This window comes from Muntiacus reevesi, chromosome 4, assembly GCF_963930625.1.
Source record: "Muntiacus reevesi chromosome 4, mMunRee1.1, whole genome shotgun sequence".
Lineage (NCBI taxonomy): Eukaryota > Metazoa > Chordata > Mammalia > Artiodactyla > Cervidae > Muntiacus > Muntiacus reevesi.
The window spans coordinates 153,951,427-153,974,065 of record NC_089252.1 but is presented as its reverse complement, the minus strand read 5'-3'; the positions used below and the strand labels follow the sequence as shown (position 1 = coordinate 153,974,065).

The 22,639-nt window shown below is 38.8% G+C and overlaps 1 non-coding gene across 1 annotated transcript; it reads left to right on the top strand.

The window, feature by feature from the left end:
- Window positions 1-603: 603 nt before the first annotated feature.
- Window positions 604-710, top strand: LOC136167979 (U6 spliceosomal RNA). Its single transcript, XR_010663148.1, has one exon. It is a non-coding gene; the product is annotated as a U6 spliceosomal RNA (small nuclear RNA).
- The last annotated feature ends 21,929 nt before the right edge of the window (window positions 711-22,639 follow it).

Below are 22,639 nucleotides of genomic sequence, written 5' to 3'. Positions count from 1 at the left end.
TATTGTAATTATCCTTCAATTAAAAATAAATTTAAAAAAGAACACTGTCCTCCCAGGTCTGATTACCTCAGCATACTGGATGCCCTCCTGGACTCGCAGTTGCCATCCAACTGAGCTCCAACTCTGAGCTCCAGCCCCACCTCCTCAATCTATTCAGTAATTCACAACCAGATTAATAATAAAGTTCTGGTAACATTGTGTCCCCGGGCTGATTAAGAACGTTGCTTAGGCTCTCAGACTTGGCCTAATTTAAAAAAAAAACACACACTCTTTAGCTCTATGTGCTGGCACTTTGTAAATCTCTTTACACAAATTCGTGTTTTAAAGGGCTGGAAATTTGCACATTTGTACTATGCAAATGTTCTCATCAAGTAGCCTAACTACATTTGAAAGACAAGGAATTTAGGAACCAGGTTAAATGTGTTCTTTAGTGTACTGGCCAGGTTAGAGCTCAAATATCCTGTCAGTCTTTCACCAAGTCCTGTTTTCTTTCTTTTCTTTTTCAGTTGAAGTGTAGTTGACGAAAAAATATCAATTTCAGGCTGCAGCATAATGATTCAATATTGTTACAGATTTTACCCCATTATAAATTATTACAAGATGGTGCTCGCTTCGGCAGCACATATACTAAAATTGGAACGATACAGAGAAGATTAGCATGGCCCCTGCACAAGGATGACACGCAAATTCGTGAAGCGTTCCTTAGTTTTATATATATGGAATTTAGAAAGATGGTAACGATAACCCTATATGCAAAACAGAAAAAGAGACACAGAAGTACAGAACAGACTTTTGAACTCTGTGGTAGAAGGTGAGGGTGGGATGTTTCGAAAGAACAGCATGTATATTATCTAGGGTGAAACAGACCACCAGCCCAGGTGGGATGCATGAGACAAGTGCTCGGGCCTGGTGCACTGGGAGGACCCTGAGGAGTCGGGTGGAGAGGGAGGTGGGAGGGGGGATCGGGATGGGGAATACGTGTAACTCTATGGCTGATTCGTGTCAATGTATGGCAAAACCCACTGAAATATTGTGAAGTAATTAGCCTCCCACTAATAAAAAAATTTTTTTAGTTATTACAAGATAATGGTTATAATTCTCAGTACTATACAATAAATCTTTGTCGCTTATGTATTTTATCCATGTTAATTTGTGTCTGTTAATCCCTAATTTGCCCTCCCTGCTTCCTTCTCCCCTTTGGTAACCACAAGTTTGTTTTTTTTGTGTCTGTTTTCAAGCCTTACTTTTTGGTTAACCAAATCAGGTTTGCAATTTACAGCCATTTCTGAGCTTCTTGCACCACCTGTATTTCTGGCAGGCATCGCTTCTTACAATTCACACCTCCATGTAGACACTCAGGAACTGTGAGAAAGGCACACGGAGATCTCAGGCCTAGTCTTCAGTCCCTTGGTGATGCAATGGGTAGGTTTAGGTAAGTCATTTCCTTTTTTCCATCTGTGAAATAAAGGGGTTAAAACTATTTTCTCAGTTCAGGTTCCTTCAGCTCTAAGGTATTGTGATGTTTTTAAATTCCTCAACTGGATGTACTATCAATGAAATTAACAAAAACTGGCCTACTTGCAAAAGCCATGGCAAGATGGCAACGAAGTGTTTTTAAATCAAAAGAAAAGCAAATGGAGAACTCTTAAAAAACCCCAGTGCTGCACCTCACCATTTTGCTAGAAAATAGCATACACCACTATGAAACAGTCCTCCCCCAGGTGGATCAAACAGTAAAGAATCTTCCTGCAATGCAAGAGACCTGAATTCCATCCCTGGATCGGTAAGATCCCCTGAGAAGGGCGTGGCAATTCACTCCAGTATTATTTCATGGAGAATCCCATGGACAGAGGAACCTGGCAGGCTACAATCCATGGGGTCACAAAGAGTTGGACACGACTGACGACTCACACACACACTATGAAATAAACTTCATCTCAGATTCATAAACTCAAGAGGGGTAGGAACATTTATTTATTGTCTTCATCATTGCATCTAGGATAGTCTGACACATAGTAGGCAGTCAATAAATATTCTCAGAACAAATACATTCACTTGTGTCACAATTCTACAATGAGGTATTTTTTCATAACAAGACTTATAGCCTGTTATGCTGAAATTTACAACAGCCCTTCAACCTGTACTTTACAACATTGCAAAGTAGTCCTTGTAAAAGAACCAGAAATTCATTTTCTGCCATGGCTGATTCATGTCAATGTATGACAAAACCCACTGAAATGTTGTGAAGTAATTAGCCTCCAACTAATTTTAAAAAAAAATTCATTTTCTGGGGGGGACCAAAGCACATGTCCTTGTACTGTAACAGGTGCCTGCCACTTACTGCTGCTTCTCATAAAAACCCCATTCTGTACCAGGCTTCCATAGTGACAGTGATACAGGAGCTACTTCTACTTCACCACAAAAATCACACTTTTTTCCTTAACTTTGTCTTAACCTATCTGGCAGTGCGGCTGGTGGAGAAGAGAAAGATCCTTATCACTAGAGTGGTGCAGGTTCTTACCCACTTACGCCTCCTTTTAGTACATCAACAGTGTTTAGTACTTTAAACATGCAATTCACTAGGATCATTGGTAAGATGATAGAAGCCATGTAACAATAATTTTTAACAATTTAACAATAAATTGTTGAAGTTTACTAATGATATACCTTTTAAAAATTAAAGTAATCCCTGAATTCCTTGGTGGTCCAGTGATTAGGACTCTGTGCTTCCACTGCAGGCAACCCAGGTTCAATCCCTGCTCAAAAAACTTAAGATTCCGAAAGCCACATGGCACAGCCAAAAAATAAAAATAAAATATCCCTGGGTCATTGATACAATAATATTAATTTCCGTTCTGTTATGCTTCCGAGAATGGTGAAGACTGGAGAAGTTACTGAAACTGTGTGTGGGATCCCGCACACAGGATTCTGTTCTGTGTAGAGGTGGATAAAAAAGATTGAGTGCACTGGCTTTAGATCAGAAACTTGACTTTGGATCCCAGAGCCCCCAGGATGTTCTGAGGAATTCTGAGCTTATATCATAAGACAAGCATAACAACAGCAATAAAAAATGTGTATTAAGGTTTTGTATATAGTTATTAGGGAACAGGAGCTAATAACTGAAATGAGGAGTGCTATCTTGCCTATCAACTGGAATTTGAGGGGAAAAATGGTATAAATTAGGCAGAAATAAGCTATAAACCCTCCCTGAAAGAATTCAAAATAAAGTGTAACAATAATAAGCTACAACTGTAAAACCAATCATATTTTAAAAGGTTGATAGGTTTTTGTTTAGTTGTTGGTGTTTTTAGGTATTTTTGTTGGCTATAAGAAGTATATGTTACCAGTTGTATTAGCTTCTAGGTTGCCAAGACCAAATACCACAGACTAGGTGGCTTCAGCAGCAAAAATGTATCTTTTCACAATTCTGGAGGCTGGAAGTCCAAGATCAAAGTGTCTGCAAGGTTGGTTTCTTCTGAGGTCTCTCTCCTGGGCTTTCAGAGGGCTGCCTTCTCTCTCTTTCTTCGTGTGGTCTTCCCTTTGTGAATGTGTCCTAACCTCATCTTCTCGTAAGGACACCAGTTACATTGGAATAGGGCCTAACCTAAGGGCCTCATTTTATCTTAATTACCTCTTTGAAGACCCTGTCTTCAAAAACCGTCACATTCTGAGGTACTAGGGGTTAGTACTCCATGTGAATGGCAGGGGACAGAATTCACCCCGTAACACCAGTGAAAAAGTTCAGCAAAGATTTTTTTAATTAACATATCCAGCACATTCTTGTAACACTGCTGGTACAGCCTCACAATCCTCATCTGAAACCCTTAAAGGCTGGATATGTTTCATAAATAATATATTTGGGATTTTCAAAAGTATGTTCCAAATATTGCGTAATTACCTAATACTCCACATGAGTTCTGAAGCAGTAACCTATAATCAGATGCATTAATGTTTCTGCAAAACATAAATATTCACACTAAGTGGGAAGATAAAGTCTGTAAGTTACCTCACATCAGTTCTACTCAAGTTTTACTGCTGAATGATTACAGATCAGGCAAAATGTGAAAATGCTCTCAATTTTCAATGCTTTTTGATTACAGAATTGCGTACAAAGGAGTGTGGATCTGTAAGAATTTGCAGATGAATTCAGATTGAAAAGGTGACCCAGTCCTTCATTCCTAAATGCTCAGTGGTCCTGCCTTGATTTGGTTGCTGAAATTTGCATTAAATTTCATTTTTGGACATTGAAGTACTAAGAGGTGCACTCAGGAGCATCCTGAGTTGAAGACATGGTCCTTCTTACCCTCACAGTGTTCCAGCAACACAACTTTCCCTTCATAATCAGGGTCAATCTCTCCATCCAAAAAAAAGCTAATCTGCTGGTTCAGTAGCGTGAGGGGCACTGAACGTCCATTCTGGAAGTTTCATCTTCCAGTCCAGTGAAAGAATCATTGTTGTGGTCCCTGATAGAAGAATTCCTACCCCAGGAATCAAAATCTCCAGATCTTTAGAGTTTGATGTTAGGGGAGTGGAAAGCATAAACTCTGCAATCAGGATTTTAGGTAAAATAGAAGAGCCACTCCCACTTCCATCCTTTTTATTCCACTCTTTAGTCTGGCTATGGGAAGGACTGTACCACATTCTGGACTCTGATTCAAAGCATGTGCTGCATTTTAAGATGTAAGATGTGGATGATGAAAGATGGGAGATAAACCACATTTTGGATGCTGTTTTCAAACTGACTGAATCTTGAGTAAGCCACTCCACTGTTCTGTCAGGCCAGGTAGTTAATCAGAACCAATGTTGTACAGAATAGAATGAAAATGAGTAAGACATTTTATGAGTCCGTGGATGGTGATGCCAGCAGAAGCATTACAGGAAGGGAGGGCAAATCTATATGTGTGTGTGTGTCTATATGTATAACCCAGTGAAAAGATTTCTGTCCTCTTTCATGAGGGAAGTAGTCCAATGTACTCAACAGATAGCTGACTTGTCCCTCCAAGAAGGATATCAAATAGAAGACCAAGTGTTGGTTTATGCTGTTAACTAGTTAAGCACTCAGTGGTAATTTGGTAATTCAGCTAATTTGTAGCAAGGCTACAAGGTCTGCCTTCCTGAGCAGATAATATTGCTGACCCCATGGAGAGCCTCAATTTCAAAACATATGACCACTTTACACATGGGTCCATTAAGAAAGCATTGGGGTGACTGTGGGCAGTGGCTTATAGACATCAAGAGAGCATCACTTTGTCCACCTGATTACTGAAAGCCTCCTCTTCAAGTGATACCCTTTGATACATATTTGCATGGAACAAATATCTTTACACCCTGCCTGTGTTCTGAGAGAGCCATTCATATACCTCTTCCCCAGACCTTCTTGTATCAATATTCCAATCTTGTCTTCTCCGAGTCCCTGACAATCCAGTCCAAATGTTAGCAAGTGCTGGTGAATCACTGAAGATCCACATTTCTGATCGTGTTTCAGTCCAGATAACGTGGACATTCAAATGAGTTGCTCTCAATTATGCTCATTAGAAGAATTTCCCCTCTATTACTGCTCTCCAGAACTCTCTCTCCACTGAAACTATAATGATACAACCATGTGTCTAGATGCCAGCAAATTATAAAGAACCATTTGGAAACCAGTCCTGGATTTGTTATCTTCCTCCTGGATAAATCAGTGATAAGAAACTCCACAAGGCCATAAGTATAGGTTGAAGGAGAGGAAGAATCACTGTTGAAAAACTCTTCATGCAATTACTTGTGTCTTTCCTTTTGCTCAAATCCAGTATCTTATTTGATAATAGATTTCTGCCAAGCACACTCAACCTTATCATTTGGTGGTCCAAATAACACTCATTTCGTAAAAGGAAGCTCAGTTATTATGGTCACTTGATGTTCCATGGTTAGGCATTCAGTCTCTACCCACGATTAAATGGCAAGATAGGAGCTCTTGCTAAAAAGAAGAATTATCTAAAATAGAGAACATGGATTTTTTTCCAAAGCCCTAGCGATCTTCACTATAACTTCCCTTTGGTGCAAAGGATATCTGCTTACCTCATAATATGGTCAATTTTAATATGTACAGCTATTTGAGTATTAAATATTAATATTACCATTCTTACCTATTTTTTTTTTTAATCTTTTTGTTGGGGACTTCCCTGGCAGTCCAGTGGTTAGGATTCAATGCTTCCATTGCAGAAGGTGTGTATTCAAACCCTCATCAGGAAACTAAGATCCCACAAGCCATGTGGTGTGGCAAAAAAACTTGGTTTTTTTTGTTAAAAATGTGTGCTTTGGTCTTCTGGTCTTCAGTTTTCTGTTTTGGTTTCTATTATTCTCATTTATTTATGTTCATTTTTCCTTCACTTTCCTATTGTTTTTTCTTTTTGTTTTCCTTCTTTTGTTTTCTGCAGATAGTGCCTTTTCAGTTGAACTTTTTCAAGTTTTTCTCTTTTATTTCAGTTTTCTATTGACATACTTTCTTCTCCTAAGGTTTCCTATTATTCTTTCCCAACTCCACTTTTATCTCTGTATTTTCTTATCAATTCTGTTTTATTAGTGCCATTTAAGTTTTTAACACAAGACTCTGGGATAGGTTTTTTATGTTTATCCTTATTGATCTTACTGAAATTTTTTGGAAAAATTTACAGCCTATGAAAAATTTCCCTCATAGTTCAGTTGGTAAAGAATCCACCTGCAATGCAGGTAACCCCAGTTTGATTCCTGGGTCAGGAAGATCCACTGAAGAAGGGATAGGCTACCCACTCCAGTATTCTTGGGCTTCCCTTGTGGCTTAGCTGGTAAAGAATCCACCTGCAATGAAGGAGACCTGGGTTCAATCCCTGGGTTGGGAAGATCCCCTGGAGAAGGGAAAACCTACCCACTCCAGTATTCTGGCCTGGAGAATTTCATGGACTATACAGTCCATGGTGTCACAAAGAGTTGGACACGACTGAGTGACTTTTACTTTTCACTTTCACAGTCTATGAGAATATTTAATATGGTGTGGTTGGATTAGCTGTTGAGAAGACCGTAAATTTGATATTCCTAAAAATCAGAGGGTTCAAAACTGACATAATCTTTGTTAACTGCAGTGATATGTGCATGCATGCGTAGTTGCTCAGTCGTGTCCAACTCTTTGCAACCCCATGGACTGTAGCCCACCAGGCTCCCCTGTCCATGGGATTCTCCAGACAAGAGTACTGGAGTGGGTAGCCATTGTCTTCTCCAGGGGATCAAACCTGGGTCTCCTGAATTTGCAGGCAGATTCTTTACCATCTAAGCCATCAGGGAAGCCCAATGCAGTCATACTACATCACTAACTCCGTTAGGTGCCCTCACACATCTTCACCTTCAATATGAGAGGAGTGCAAGGAAAGCAACTCCATGTGCATATCCTACAGCCAAGCAAATTAATGGCATTGTATTTATTATAAAAAGGATCATGGTAATAAACTCCACAGTTGTAAAGATTTCATCCTCAATTATATATTACATAATTTTATAGAATTTCCATATAAAATACAGTAATTATAGAGCTACACTTAGAAACTCTAGTAAAGTCAAATATATTTTAAACATTTTTTATTAACATGTTTGACCCAGAGAAGTCTACTGTAACATATCTGAAAAATTTATTAAGTACCCCAGATCTTTCTGCCAATAACATAAACATAACTGAAACATTACTAGTCAAAGTAATATTTCTCTAAGATATAATCTTAGAGACAGATGTTTAAGGAGAATTTTCAATCTGTTGTCACATATGTCTTCATAAGAAAATGAATTAGCATTAGTTTTTGCAATAATATAAATAAGACTCCAGCAATTCTTGCAAGGATTTCTTGCAGCAAACACATTGCCACTTAAATAGTACTTTTCATTAGCACATTATATTCTTGAAAAAAAGTATGTCGGTAATATATTTAAGTAACATATTTTAGAAGTTATCTGTTGCTTGACATTTCTCAGATTAAATGTATATTTTTAAAATATTTTTTTTTATTACACTGAGTCTTCATTGCTGTAGGCTTTCTCTAGTTGCAGCGGGCGACTCTTTCTCTAGTTGCAGCGAGCAGGAGCGACTCTTCTTTGTGGGGTGCGTGCTTCTCATTGGGGCGGCTCCTCTCGTTTCAGAGCACAGGCTTCAGGCACGTGAGCTTCGGTAGTTGCGGCACACTGCCTCAGCAGTTGTGACGTGTGTTTAGTTGCCCCGTGGCATGTGGAATCTTCTCAGACCAGCGATCAAACCCATGTCCCCTACATTGGCAGGTGGATTCTTAACCACTGTACCACCAGGGAAGTAAAGATTAAGTATATGTTCAACTTTTAATGTGAATAAATGTTCAGTTCAGTTCAGTTCAGTTGCTCAGTCATGTCCGACTCTTTGCAACCCCATGAATCGCAGCACGTCAGGCCTCCCTGTCCATCACCAACTCCCAGAGCTTACTCAAACTCATGTCCATTGAGTTGGTGATGCCATCCAGCCATCTCATCCTCTGTCGACCCCTTCTCCTCCTGCCCCCAATCCCTCCCAGCATCAGGGTCTTTTCCAATGAGTAAACTCTTCGCATGAGGTGGCCAAGGTATTGGAGTTTCAGCTTCAGCATCAGTCCTTTCAGTGAACACCCAGGACTGATCTCCTTTAGGATGGACTGGTTGGATCTCCTTGCAGTCCAAGGGATTCTCAAGGGTCTTCTCCAACACCACAGTTCAAAAGCATCAATTCTTCAGCACTCAGGTTTGTTCACAGTCCAACTCTCACATCCATACATGACCACTGGAAAAACCATAGCCTTGACCAGACAGACCTTTGTTGGCAAAGTAATGTCTCTGCTTTTTAATATGCTATCTAGGTTGGCCATAACTTTCCTTCCAAGGAGTAAGCGTCTTTTAATTTCATGGCTGCAGTCGCCATCTGCAGTGATTTTGGAGCCCAAAAAAAATAAAGTCTGACACTGTTTCCACAGTCTCCCCATCTATTTCCCATGAGGTGTTGGGACCAGATGCCATGATCTTAGTTTTCTGAATGTTGAGGTTTAAGTCAACTTTTTCACTCTCCTCTTTCACTTTCATCAAGAGGCTTTTTAGTTCCTCTTCACTCTCTGCCATAAGGGTGGTGTCATCTGCATATCTGAGGTTATTGATATTTCTCCTTGCAAACTTAATTCCAGCTTGTGCTTCTTCCAGCCCAGTGTTGCTCATGATGTACTCTGCATATAAATTAAATAAGCAGGGTGACAATATACAGCCTTGACGTACTCCTTTTCCTATTTGGAGCCAGTCTGTTGTTCCATGTCCAGTTCTAACTGTTGTTTCCTGACCTACATATAGGTTTCTCAAGAGTCAGGTCAGGTGGTCTGGTATTCCCATCTCTTTCAGAATTTTCCACAGTTTATTGTGATCCACACAGTCAAAGGCTTTGGCATAGTCAATAAAGCAGAAATAGATGATTTTCTGGAACTCTTTTGCTTTTTCGATGATCCAGCGTGGAATAAATGTTGGCAATAAGCAAAGCAAAACCGTTTGCTTAACCAATGGTTAATGACATTATCTATACAGCCAATTTGCTTGGATTCAAATTCTGGTTCTGAAACTCAGTAGCTGTGTTACCTTAAATTTACCTAACCTGTCCCCCAGTTTTTACTTTTATGAAGTGGAGTTAACAATGTTAGATATTTATAGGATTATAATGCAGATTAAACAAGTCGATTGTCGACAGTCCCTTAGAAAGGATGTGTGTGTGTATGTTAGCCACTCAGTTGTGTCCAGGTCTTTGCAACCCCATGGACTGTTGCCCACCAGGCTCCTCTGTCCGTGGAATTCTACAGGCAAGAGTACTGGAGTAAGTAGCCATTCCTTTCTCCAGGGGATCTTCCTGACTCAAGGATTGACCCAGTTCTCCTCATTGCAGGCAGATTCTTCACTGTCTGAGCCACCAGGGAAACCCTCTTAGTAAGAATGCTATTAATATTTTTGTGAGGTAGCTTAGTAGAATGGCTAGAGCCAGACTAACAGTTGCTAATCCCAGCTCTACAATTTACTGCTGCCTGCATAACATTGAACAAGTTATTTAACCTTTTTGTACCTGAGTTTCCTCATCTATAAAATGGGAATTATGCTAATACTTGCCTCATAGAATTACTGTGAGTTGATATATGTAAAGTTCTCTGGTGAGTACACAGTAGACTCAATATGAACATTTCCTTTTACCATCAGCCCTTGCCCTGAAAGCCAGAGAGGCTTGAAAGCCCTTATGCAGTCCGTCCTCCCTGGACTCCCTGAAGATCCTTGTGTGGTAGCCAGGTCAAACACCAGGATTTCTTCTGTTCAGGGTTCCCTGCTCCCTTCCAGGCAACTAGAGGTTGATATATAATAAAAATTATCCATCTTTTGGATTAAAACAAGGAGATAAGTATATAATCAGCTGAGGGTTCTAAGATATTTGAGTTGGCTCTGGTTTTCTTACTCTGGAACTGCTTTTTATCTAGTTGTTTTTTTGGTATCTAAATATAAGTCAAATTATTTATCATTAGGCTTCTCTGCCTCAGTTTTATTACTTGTAAAATAAGAGGATTGTATTAAATAAGAGGATTGTATTAAAATAAGAGGATTGTATAACCCTAACCCTAACCCTTCCAGGTATAAAATTCTAAAATTCTAGCATTCCATCCACACATGGAGTCTTATTGCTATTTGAATCAAGCCCATAGCTCAAATACCTCTCACTGTTGGTAGCAGCTGCCTAAACACTTGGTCTCTACAAATCCTATAATTTCTTAATATTATGGAGAAAAATTACCAAAGTTAATTGGAATATTTATCATGATATGTATTTCCATGACTAAATTGCTATAAAACTCATAAACTACTTTGAAATAACAGAATTTTATAGGTTTGAAAGTTTCTAAAGTCCTTCCAAGCATAAATTTTAAGTTTAACTGAGGATATGTATATGTATATATATATATGTATATACATATCCTCAGTTATATCCTCATTTCAAACACACATATATGTTCTTCACACTGTTAATACATTTACAAGTGCTAGATGTCATCATTTTAAAAAAGCAATCTTGTCTTAACTTATTTTAACAGAACTTTGTAACAATTTATGAAGATAGAAACCTGATTATTTAAGAAGCATATAGAAGTCCTTGATTCTAAACTGACATCAAAGCATTTCTGTGTGATAAGATGTCCAAGTAAGATTTCATGTATATGATGTCATGCCAGTTGCTAGCAGGATAAGCAGCTTTACTTTGATGGTTTTGAGTTTCCACATTTGCTTTTAGCTCCCCTGATAGAGGCACCCCTCACCCCCAGATAAATGTCTCTGATGTTTTTAGATAGCAAGGCTTTTTTCCCACTGCCTTTTCAGCTTTATCAGATAGCAAAATGACTCATCTGTTGGCAAAATTTGTTCATCTGTTATTGTCTATTAGCATGTAATATAGGAGCTAATTCTATAGTATTCTTTAAAATATGGCTTGGGTTTATCATTGCAGTAAAGCATAGTGATCCATTTACCAACATATGTTTGAAAGACAATTTTTGGTGCAAAATACTGCCAAATCACTTTGTCATTATCAGGTCTGGTAAAAGGTTTACATTAATTATCACATCTCACAAATGGTACAGTATTTGTGTTGATATTTTTATGTTTCTTGATCATATATTCAGTGTTTCACTAGTCACCTCAATTGATCTGCAGGATTACCTTTTCCTCAAGTTTTATTGAAACATAATTGACATACAGCACTATAAATAAGTTTAAGGTGTACAGCCAAATGATTTGACTTACATATATCATGAAATGATTATCTCAATAAATTAAGTGAACATTCATCATGTTATATAGATGCAAAATTAAACATATAGAAAAGCTTTATTCCTTGTAATGAGAACTCTTAGGATTTACACTCTTAACAACTTTCATGTAAATACACAACAGGGTTAATTATGTTGTACATTACATTCCTAGTATTATTTATCTTGTAACTGAATGTCTGTACCTTTTGACAGCCTTCCAATTCTGCCTCCCCCTACCCCTCCAACCTCTGGTAAACACAAATATGATCTTTTTTCCTATTAATTTGTTTGCTTGTTTGTTTTAGAATTATAACTGACCTACAACACTATGTTAGATACTGGTATACAACTTAGTGATTTGATATTTCTATACATCTCAAAATTAACAACATGATAAGTCTAGTTACCATCTATCACCAGACAAAAATGTTATTTAATTATTCACTATATTCCCCACACTGTACATTGCATACCTCTGTGTGTTTAGTCACTCAGTTGTGTCCGACTCTTTGTGACCCCGTGGAATATAGCCCACCAGGCTCCTCTGTCCATGGGATTTTCCAGGCAAGGATACTGGAATGGGTTGCCATTTCCTTCTCCGGGGGATCTTCCTGACCCAGTGATTGAACCCGGATTTCCTGCGTTGCATGCAGACTCTTTACCATCTGAGTCACCAGGGAAGCCGGTACATTTTATTTATTTTATATATGAAAGTTTGTGCCTCTCAATCTCTCTATTTTTCTTCCCTCCACTGCCCTCTTCTCTGACAACTACCTGTTTGTTCTCTGTATCGATGAGTTTGTTGCTATTTGGTTATGTTTGTTCATCCATTTTGTTTTTTAGATTCCACATATAAGTGAAATCATACAGTATTTTTCCTTCTCTGTCTGACTTATTTCACTTGGCCTAATACCCACCCTACAGGTCCATCCATGTTGTTATAAATGGCTAGGCTTCTTTTTATGGCAGATTATGGTCAAAGCTATGGTTTTTCCAGTAGTCAGGTATAAATGTGAGAGTTGGACCATACCGAAGGCTGAGTGCTGAAGAACTGATGTTTGTGAACTACAGAGCTGGAGAAGACTCTTGAGAGTCCCTCGGACAGGAAGGAGATCAAACCAGTCAATCCTAAAGGAAATTAACCCTGAATATTCAGTGGAGGGACTGATGCTGAAGCTGAAGCTCCAATACTTGACCCCCTGTTGCGAAAAGCCGACTCTGGAAAAAACCCTGATGCTGGGAAAGATTGAAGGCAGAAGGAAAAGGGGTGACAGAGGATGAGATGGTTGGATGGCATCACTGACTCAATGGACATAGGTCTGAGCAAACTCCAGGAGATAGAGAAGGACAGGGAAGCCTGGCATGCTACAGTCCATGAGGTCACAAAGAGTTTGAAATGACTGAGCGACTGACCAACAACAGTCCATTGTGTGTGTGTGTGTATGTGTGTTTGTGTGTGTGTAGATAGATAGATAGATATCTTACATATTATTTATCCATTCATGTGTTGTGGACACTTAGTTTTCTTCCACATCTTGACTAATGTAATAATGCTGCTATGAATATTGGGATGGTGTATCTTTTTTAATTAGTTTTTTTTGTTTGTTTTTTTCTGGGTAAATAGCCAGATATGGAATTGCTGGATCATATGGTAATTCTATTTTTATTATTTTGAGGAATATCTTTACTATTTTTCATAATGGCTACACTAATTTACATTTCCACCAACTGTGCACAAGGATGTCCTTTTTTCTACATCCTTGCAAACACTTATTTGTTGTCTTTTTGATAATCGTCGTTCTGATAAGTGTGCGGTGATATTTGTGGTTTTGATTTGCATTTCCCTGATGAATGATAGCGAGTATCTTTTCATGTGTTTGTTGACCATCTATATGTCTTCTTTGGAAAAAAGGTCTATTCGTGTCCTCTGTTTTTTAGTTGGGTTGGCTTTCTGATGTTGAGTTGTATTTGTTCTTTGTATATTTTGGACATTAACCCTTTATCAAATGTATCATTTGCAAATATCTTCTCCCATGCAGTAGGTGGCATTTCTGTTTTGTTAATAGTTTTCTTTGCTGTGCAAAAAGCTTTTTAGTTTGATATAGTCCCATTTATTTATTTTGCTTTTGTTCCCTTGTCTGAGAAGGTATATCCAAAAAATATTTTTGCTAAGACCAATATCAAAGATTTTGCTCCCTATGTTTCCCTCTAGAAATCTTAAGGCTTCAGGTCTTACCTTTAAGTCTCTAATTCATTTGGAGTGAACTCTTGTGTGTGGTGTGAAAAAGCAATCCAGATTGATTCTTTTGCATGTAGCTTTTCCCAGCACTATTTACTAAAGAGGGTGTCTTTTCTCCATTGTACATACTTGCTCCTTTGTTGTAGATTAATTGTCCATTTGCTGCTGCTACTGCTAAGTCGCTTCAGTCGTGTCCAACTCTGTGAGACCCCATAGACAACAGCCCACCAGGTTCCTCTGTTCCTGGGATTCTCCAGGCAAGAATACTGGAGTGGGTTGCCATTTCCTTCTCCAATGCATGAAAGTGAAGTGAAAGTTAAGTCACTCAGTTGTGTCCGACTCTTCGAGACCCCATGGACTGTAGCCTACCAGGCTCCTTCGTCCATGGGATTTTCCAGGCAAGAGTACTGGAGTGGGTTGCCATTTCCTTCTCCAAATTGTCCATATAAATGTGGGTTAATTTCTGAGCTCTAATGAACTTGTTTTTTGTTTGTTTGTTTGTTTGTTTGTTTGCCAATACCATGCTATTTTTATTACTTTGGCTTTGTAGTATATTTTGAAATCCAGGAGCATAATATCTCCAGCCTTTTCTTCCTCAAGATTGTTTTGCCTATTCAGGATCTTTTGTGTTTCTGTACAAATTTTAGAATTATTTGTTCTAGTTCTACAAAATGTGCCAAAATATTTTGATAGAGATTGCACTGAATCTGTAGATTGCTCTGAGTAGTAAATATTTTAGCAATATTAATTCTTCCAGTCCATGAACACAGTATATCTTCCTATCTGTTTGTGTCATCTTCAATTTGACACAGTTGATGTGTCAACCTTCATCAGCTTCTTATAGTTTTCTGAGTGCTGGTCTTTTACCTCTTTAGATAGATTTAATCCTAAGTATTTTATTATTTTCCATGTAGTTATAAATTAAATGATTTTCTTAATTTCTCTTTCTGATAGTTCATTGTTAGTGCATAGAAATACAACACATTTCTATATATTGACTTTGTACCCTGAAACTTTACCAGATTCCTTGGGCTTCCCTGGTGGCTCAGAGGTTAAAGTGTCTGCCTGCAATGTGGGAGACCTGGGTTTGATCCCTGGGTCAGGGAAGATCCCCTGGAGAAGGAAATGGCAACCCACTCAAGTATTCTTGCCTGGAGAATCCCATGAACAGAGGAGCCTGGTAGGCTACAGTCCACGGGGTCACAAAAAGTCAGACATGACTGAGCGACTTCACTTTCACTTTCACTTTTGATGAGTTCCAGCAGTTTTTGATGGCATCACTAGAATTTTCCATGTATAGTATCATTTCAAACAGTGACAGTTTTACTTCTTCCTTTCTAAATTAGATTCCTTTTATTTTTCTTATCTGACTGTCATGGCTAGAACTTCCAAAACTATGTTGAATAAAAGTAGTGAGAGTAGGCATCCTTGTCTTATTCCTGGTCTTAGAGGAAATGCTTTCAGCTTTCGCCATTAAGTATGATGTCGGCTGGGGGTTTGTCTTAAATGATCTTTATTATGTTGAAGTATGTTCCCACTTTGTTGAGAGTTTTTATCATAAATGGACATTGAATTTTGTCAAATGCTTCCTCCACATGTATTGAGATGATCATATAATTTTCATTGCTCAATTTGTTAATATTCTATATCATGTGATTGATTGGCAGATATTGATCCATCCTTGCAACCCTTGGATAAATCTCACTTGATTTTAATATATGATTCTTTTGCTGTATATTGAAAACAATTTGTTAATACTTTGCTGAGAATTTTTACATTTATGTTCATCAGTCTTATTGGCCTGTATTTTCTCTTTTTTGTGTGTCATCTTTGTCTGATTTTGGTATCAGGGTGATTTTGTCCACATAGAATGAGTTTGGAAGCATTTCTTCCACTGAAAATTTTGAAATACTTTGAGAAAGATAGGTGTTAACTGTTTTCAACTGCTTTTAACATATTTTACATCTTTTGGCTTGTATATCTCTTAACTACTTATAGTAGATGATTTTTTACTAATTTTGTCTTTTTACCTTCCTTCTAGTTTTATACATGGTTGATCTACTACCTATACTGTGTATTTGCCTTTACCAGTGAGGTTTTTTCCTTTCCTAATTTTCATATTTCTAGTGTGGGCTTTTATTTTCCACTTAGAGAAGTTCCTTTGACACTTCTCATAAAGACAAATTTGTGGTGCCAAACTGTTTTAGCTTTTGCTTGTTTGTAAAACTTCTCATCTCTGCTTCAAATCTGAATCATAACCTTGCTGGGTAGAGTGTTTTTGGTTGTAGATTTTTACCTTTCATCACTTTAAATATATTGTGCCACTCCCTTCTGGCCTGCAGATTTTTTGCTAGAAAAAATCCCATAGCTTTATGGGGATTTCCTTGTACATAACTTGTTGCTTTTCCCTTGTTTGCATCCATGTGCAATCATGTCCGACACTTTGTGACCACATGGATTGTATCCCACCAGACTCCTCTCTCCATGGAATTTTCCAGGCAAAAATACTGGAATAGGCAGACTTTTCCTACTTCAGGAGATCTTGACCTAAGGATGGAACCCAAGTCTCTTTCATTTCCTGCATTGACAGGTGGATTCTTTACTGCTGCACCACCTGGGAAGTACCTGCTTTTCCCTTGAAAATTTTAATTCTCTCTTTATTTTTCATTTTTGCCATTTTAATTGCAACATGTCTTGGTATGGTCCTCTTTAGCTGTATCCTCTTTGGGACTCTCTGTGTTTCCTGGACCTGGATGTCTAATACCTTTCCTAGGTTAGAGGCATTTTCAGCTGTTATGTTCTCAAATATGTTCTCTGTTGCTTTCTCCCTCTCTTCTCTTTCTGGGACCCCTATCATATGAATGTTATGCTTGATGTTGTCTGAAAGGCTTCTTAAACTGTCCTCATTTTTAAAATTCTTTTTCCTGTTCATCTTGAGTGGCTGCCACTGTTCTATCTTCCCGGTCACTGATCCATTCCTCTGTTTCATTTTAATCTACTGCTGATGCCTCTTAGTGTATCTTTAGTTCAGTTATTATATTCTTCAGCTCTGTTTGGTCCTTTTTTGTCTTATCTGTTAGAAACTTTTAATTTCTCAGGGTCTTTATCCATTCTTCTCCTGAGTTCTTTGAGCATCTTTATGATCATTACCTTGAACTCTTTTGTGTGTAGACAGCCTACTTCCACTTTCCTTAGTTCTTCTGGAGTTTTATCTTGTTCCTTCATTTGAACGTCTTCCTATGTCATCTCGTTTTACCTAATTTTATCCTTATCTTTTTGGCAGGTTGGTTCTATTTCCCAGTCTTGGAGAAGTGGTCATATGTAGGAGATGTCTTATGGTGCCCAGAAGTCTACTCCCCATTGGTAACCAGATCTGATGGCTGCCCTCTGTGTGGACTGCATGTACCTTCTGTTGTGAGCTGACTACTGTGGGCATACTTGTAGGCATAGCCAGTTCCCAGGGCAACTGGGGACTCAGGAAGTCCTAAGGCAGCTGGCCTGCTGGTGAGTATGGCTGTGTCCCTCCCCCATTAGCTGCTTGGCTTGCGGGTGTTCCAAAGCTAGAGCTGACTAGCTGGGGCCAGGTTCCAGCACTAATAAGCTAGAGAGGAAATTCCAAAATGGCTCTTCCCACCACCAGTGTCCTGATGGTAGGACGTGTGTGTGTGGTCAGTTGTGTCTGGCTCTTTGCAGTCCACTGGACTGTAACCTGCCAAAGTCCTCTGTCCATGGAATTTTCCAGGCAGGAATACTGGAGTGGGTAACTATTCCTTCTCTAGGGCATCTTCCTGACCTAGGGATTGAACCCACATCTCCTGAGTGTCCTGCTCCGGCAGATGGTTTCTTTACCACCACGCCACCTGGGAAGCCCAGTGTTAGGATGAGTTTCTCACCGTGGCTGCTGCCAGCATCTGTGTCCCCAGGGTGAGTCCCAGTTATCTCCTTACTCTCTCTGGTACTCTCCGGTATCAGTATCAATGTCTACAGTATCAACAAGTTTATCTGACCAAGGTTCCTTTCAAACTACTGCCTCTGCTCTACATCTCAGATCATGTGAATCTGTGCACACCCTTTAAGAGTGGAGTCTTTATTTCCCACAACCCTCTATCTCTCTTGATTGTAAGTCCTGCTGGCTTTCAAGGTTCTAGGGGCTTGTCTTCATGGTGCAGAGCCCCAGGCTAGGGAGATTGATGTGGGGCTCTGACCTCTTTCTCCTTGGGGAGAACCCCTGAAATTGTAATTATCCTCCAATTTGTGGGTTGTATACCTGGGGGTATGAATTTGATGATACTGTATCTCCACTCCTCCCATTTATCTCGCTTTTGTTCCTTCTTTATATGTTTAGTTGTAGAAGACTTTTTCTGATAGTCTTCCGATTTTTATGAGCCATAGTTGCTCTGGAAATAGATGTAATTTGGGTATGCTGTGGGAAGACCTGAGATCAGGGTCTTCCTGATCAGAGATCAGGACTCTGCCATCTTGGTCACTGTCTCCTTTCCAGGATTATTAACTATGCTTTTCATTATTAAATATGTGGGTTTTTTCTAAAAAAAAAATTGTATTTCAGTTTTATACAATAAAATTCACTCTATTTTGAGTTTTGACTAATACATAGAGTCACATAACTCCCCTAGTAGGCAAGATATAGAACAGTTTCATTGCCCAAAAACATCCCTTCATTCAGGAAAGTTTCCTGAAAGTTTCCTTCATTCCTCCTTTCCTGTATAGTCAAACTTATCCTCATCCTCTAACTCCTGGCAATTACTGATCTGTTCTCCACCTTTTCTAGCCTTTTCTAGCATGTTATAGAGATGGAATCATATAGACAGATGTATGTAGCTTTTTCAGTCCAGCTTCTTTCACTTAGAATAATGAGTTTGAGATTCATCAGTACTGTTCCTTGTGTCAATAGTTTTTGCTCCTTGTTTTTGCTGAGTAGAATTCCCGGGTTGTTTACCCATTCTCCAGTATAAGAACATTGAGTTATTTCCAAGTCTGGTGATTATGAATAAGCCTGCTATAAACATCTGCATACAAGGTTTAATGTGAGTATAAATTTTTATTTCTCTTGGGTAAATACTTAAGACTAGGATTGCTGGGTCACATGGCATTTTATGTTCAAATTTATAAGAAACTGCCAAACATCTTCTCAAAGTTCTGTACCATTTTATATCCTCACCAGCTGTGTATGAGAGTTCTAGGTGCTCCAAATATACATCAGTGCTTGGTATTATCAGTCTTTTTTTTTTTTTTTTTTAACTACAGTCATTCTTTTGAGTATACAGCAGCATCTCATTGTTTTCAATTTGCATTTCCTTTATGATAAACAATGTTGAACACTTTTTCCATGGACTTATTAGGCATTTGCACTTCTTTGGTGAAGTATCTATTCAAAACTTTTGCTCATTTTTTAAATGTAGTTGTTTCTTATTATTAAGCTTTTCAAATTTTTGGTTAAATATATATAATATTTAACTTTTTAAGCCATTCATAATTACATAATTTACTGGTATTAAATATAATCACAATGTTGTATAACCATCACCATTATCTATATCCAGAAGTTTTTCATTATCCCTGTTAGGTAGGAAGTTAGGCATGACCAAGGAATTGTGGTCTAGCTGAAAGGGATGCAAGCTGATCTCTGAAAGCCCAAGACATACCCAGGAGAGCTCACAGATATGCTACAAACTAACCGCAAGTAAAGTCGCTCAGTCATGTCCAACTCTTTGTGACCCCACAGACTGTAGCCTACCCGGCTCCTCCATCTGTGGGATTTTCCAGGCTAGAATACTAGAGTGGGTTGCCATTTCCTTCTCCAGGAGATCTTCCCAACCCAGGGACTGAACCTGGATCTCCCATATTGTAGGCAGATGCTTTACCCTCTGAGCCACCAGGGTAACCACAATGTCTTCTCTAACTATAGCACACACATTCTAAGCACACAGTGGATACAAACTAACCACAGGGGTTTCATCAAGTATCTTAGGCAGCTAGGAGCCAATTCAGTTCAGTTCAGTCCCTCAGTCCTTTCCTGACTCTCTGACCCCATGGACTGCAGCACGCCAGGCCTCCCTGTCCATCACCAACTCCCGGAGTTTACCCAAACTCATGTCCATTGAGTCAGTGATGCCATCCAACCATCTCATCCTCTGTCATTCCCTTCTCCTCCTGCCCTCAATCTTTCCTGGCATCAGGGTCTTTTCCAATGAGTCAGTTCTTCACATCAGGTGGCCAAAGTATTGGAGTTTCAGCTTCAACATCAGTCCTTCCAATGAACAACCAGAACTGATCTCCTTTAGGATGGACTGGTTGGATCTCCTTGCAGTCCAAGGGACTCTCAAGAGTCTTCTCCAACACCACAGTTCAAAAGCATCAATTCTTCTGTGCTCAGCTTTCTTCACAGTCCAACTCTCATATCCATACACGACTACTGGAAAAACCATAGGCTTGACTAGACAGACCTCTGTTGGCAAAGTAATGTCTCTGCTTTTTAATATGCTATCTAGGTTGGTCATAACTTTTCTTCCAAGGAGTAAGTGTCTTTTAATTTCATGGCTGCAATCACTATCTGCAGTGATTTTGGAGCCCCCCAAAATAAAGTCAGCCACTGTTTCCCCATCTACTTGCCGTGAAGTGATGGGACCGGATGTCATGATCTTAGTTTTCTGAATGTTGAGCTTTGAGCCAACTTTTTCACTCTCCTCTTTCACTTTCATCAAGAGGTTCTTTAGTTCTTCTTCACTTTCTGCCATAAAGGTGGTGTCATCTGCATATCTGAGGTTATTGATATTTCTCCCAGCAATCTTGATTCCAGCTTGTGCTTCATCCAGCCCAGCATTTCTCATGATGTACTCTGCATAGAAGTTAAATAAGCAGGGTGACAATATACAGCCTTGACATACTCCTTTCCCTATTTGGAACCAGTCTGTTGCTCCTTGTCCAGTTCTAACTGTTGCTTCCTGACCTGCATACATTAAACGTTCATAAATATTCCACACATATGTAGATATGATTATAACAGACTGAATCATGGGAAGACATACACACAGAGCCTATTATATAACTTGCAATTGTCAGTTGGCCTTGAGCATATGCCCATGTGCATCCCCTTTCTCGACTGGTGGTGGGTACAAGCGCTATTGTGCACAGGGCACAACCAAAAAAGGGAGATGGAAAAGGTGTAAAAGGGTGAAAGCCAAGAGGGATTGGGAAGAGGACAACTTCTTTGGGGTCAGCCTGCTCCCATGTCTTGGGAATGCCTGTCTAAGAAAAGATCTATCTGCTTGAACTGAACTGAACTGTAACTTTTGTATTGTTTTAAGCCTTGTCATCTGTCATTCCAAATTTTTGTAGTGTTGAGACAAGAACCAAGGAAGAGAAGCAAACCAACCTGACATCCCCAACAAAAGCCGTGTATCCATTAAACTTTAACACCCCTGTTCTCCTTCCTCCCCCTAGTCCCTAGTAATCTTTATTCCTTTTGTCTCTGTTAATTTTCTTATTCTAAGGGCTTCATATAAGTGAATGTTTGTCCTTCCATGTCTGGCTTATTTTTCTAAGCATAGTGTTTTAAAGTCCATCCATGTTGTACCATATATCTAAATTTCATTCCTTTTTATAACTGAATAATATTCTGTTGTATCTAATTATTGTCTTTAAGTGGAAGCTAATCTAAACTTAATGTATGACAAATTGCAATGGGATATAAAAAGTGCTTACCCAGTGTTGTAAGTTACTTGACAGAAAGGCAAGTGCTATTACTTTTGATTAGTTTTTTACAGTGAAATAACACTTTAACTTTCAGTTGTAATGTTTTAAACTACAGTGTGCTAAGGTACAATTTTTTTCATTTCCTTTAACATTTATAACAGACACATTTTAATATTTTGACAAATTTTTTTCCAGGGTCACAGAACAATAATAATTTTCTCCATTAACTATTAAGGTTATTTTATTGACACTACGACCCATGCAAGGCAAAGACTGCCTATAAGTGAGAATAGTACCTACTTCAGGAAAAATTAATTTTGATACAATGGAGTAGTTGAGCTATTTTGGAAATAATCTCCATAAAGAAGTGCTAAGTATATTATTTCTTCTCCCCACTTACTCTTAAGTTTTAATACTGTAAACCTTTCATTGCATAGACTGTTTCCTTTCTTTTTTTTTTTTTTTGGTGAAAATTTATCCTTGGTGGCAAAAATCTTATTCTATGTGTAAAGTACGGGTATACATACAATATATAAACAGATATGTATTTTTTAGATTTCCCAGGGGGCACAGTGGTAAAGAATCCGCCTGCCAATGCAGGAGACACAAAAGTTCGGGTTTGATCCCTGGGTCAGGAAGATCCCCTGGAAGAGGACATGGCAACCCACTCCAGTGTTCTTGCTTGAAAAATTCTATGGACAGAGGAGCCTGACAGACACAGTCCATGAGGTCACAGTCAGACACAACTGAGCAAGCATGTACATTTTGTTTAAAGAGCTCTTCTTATATTCTGTTTACAAGTTCTTTGTCAGATAAGTAAATTGCAAATATTTTCTTCCAGTCTGTTGCTTGTCTTTCATTTTCTTTGAGG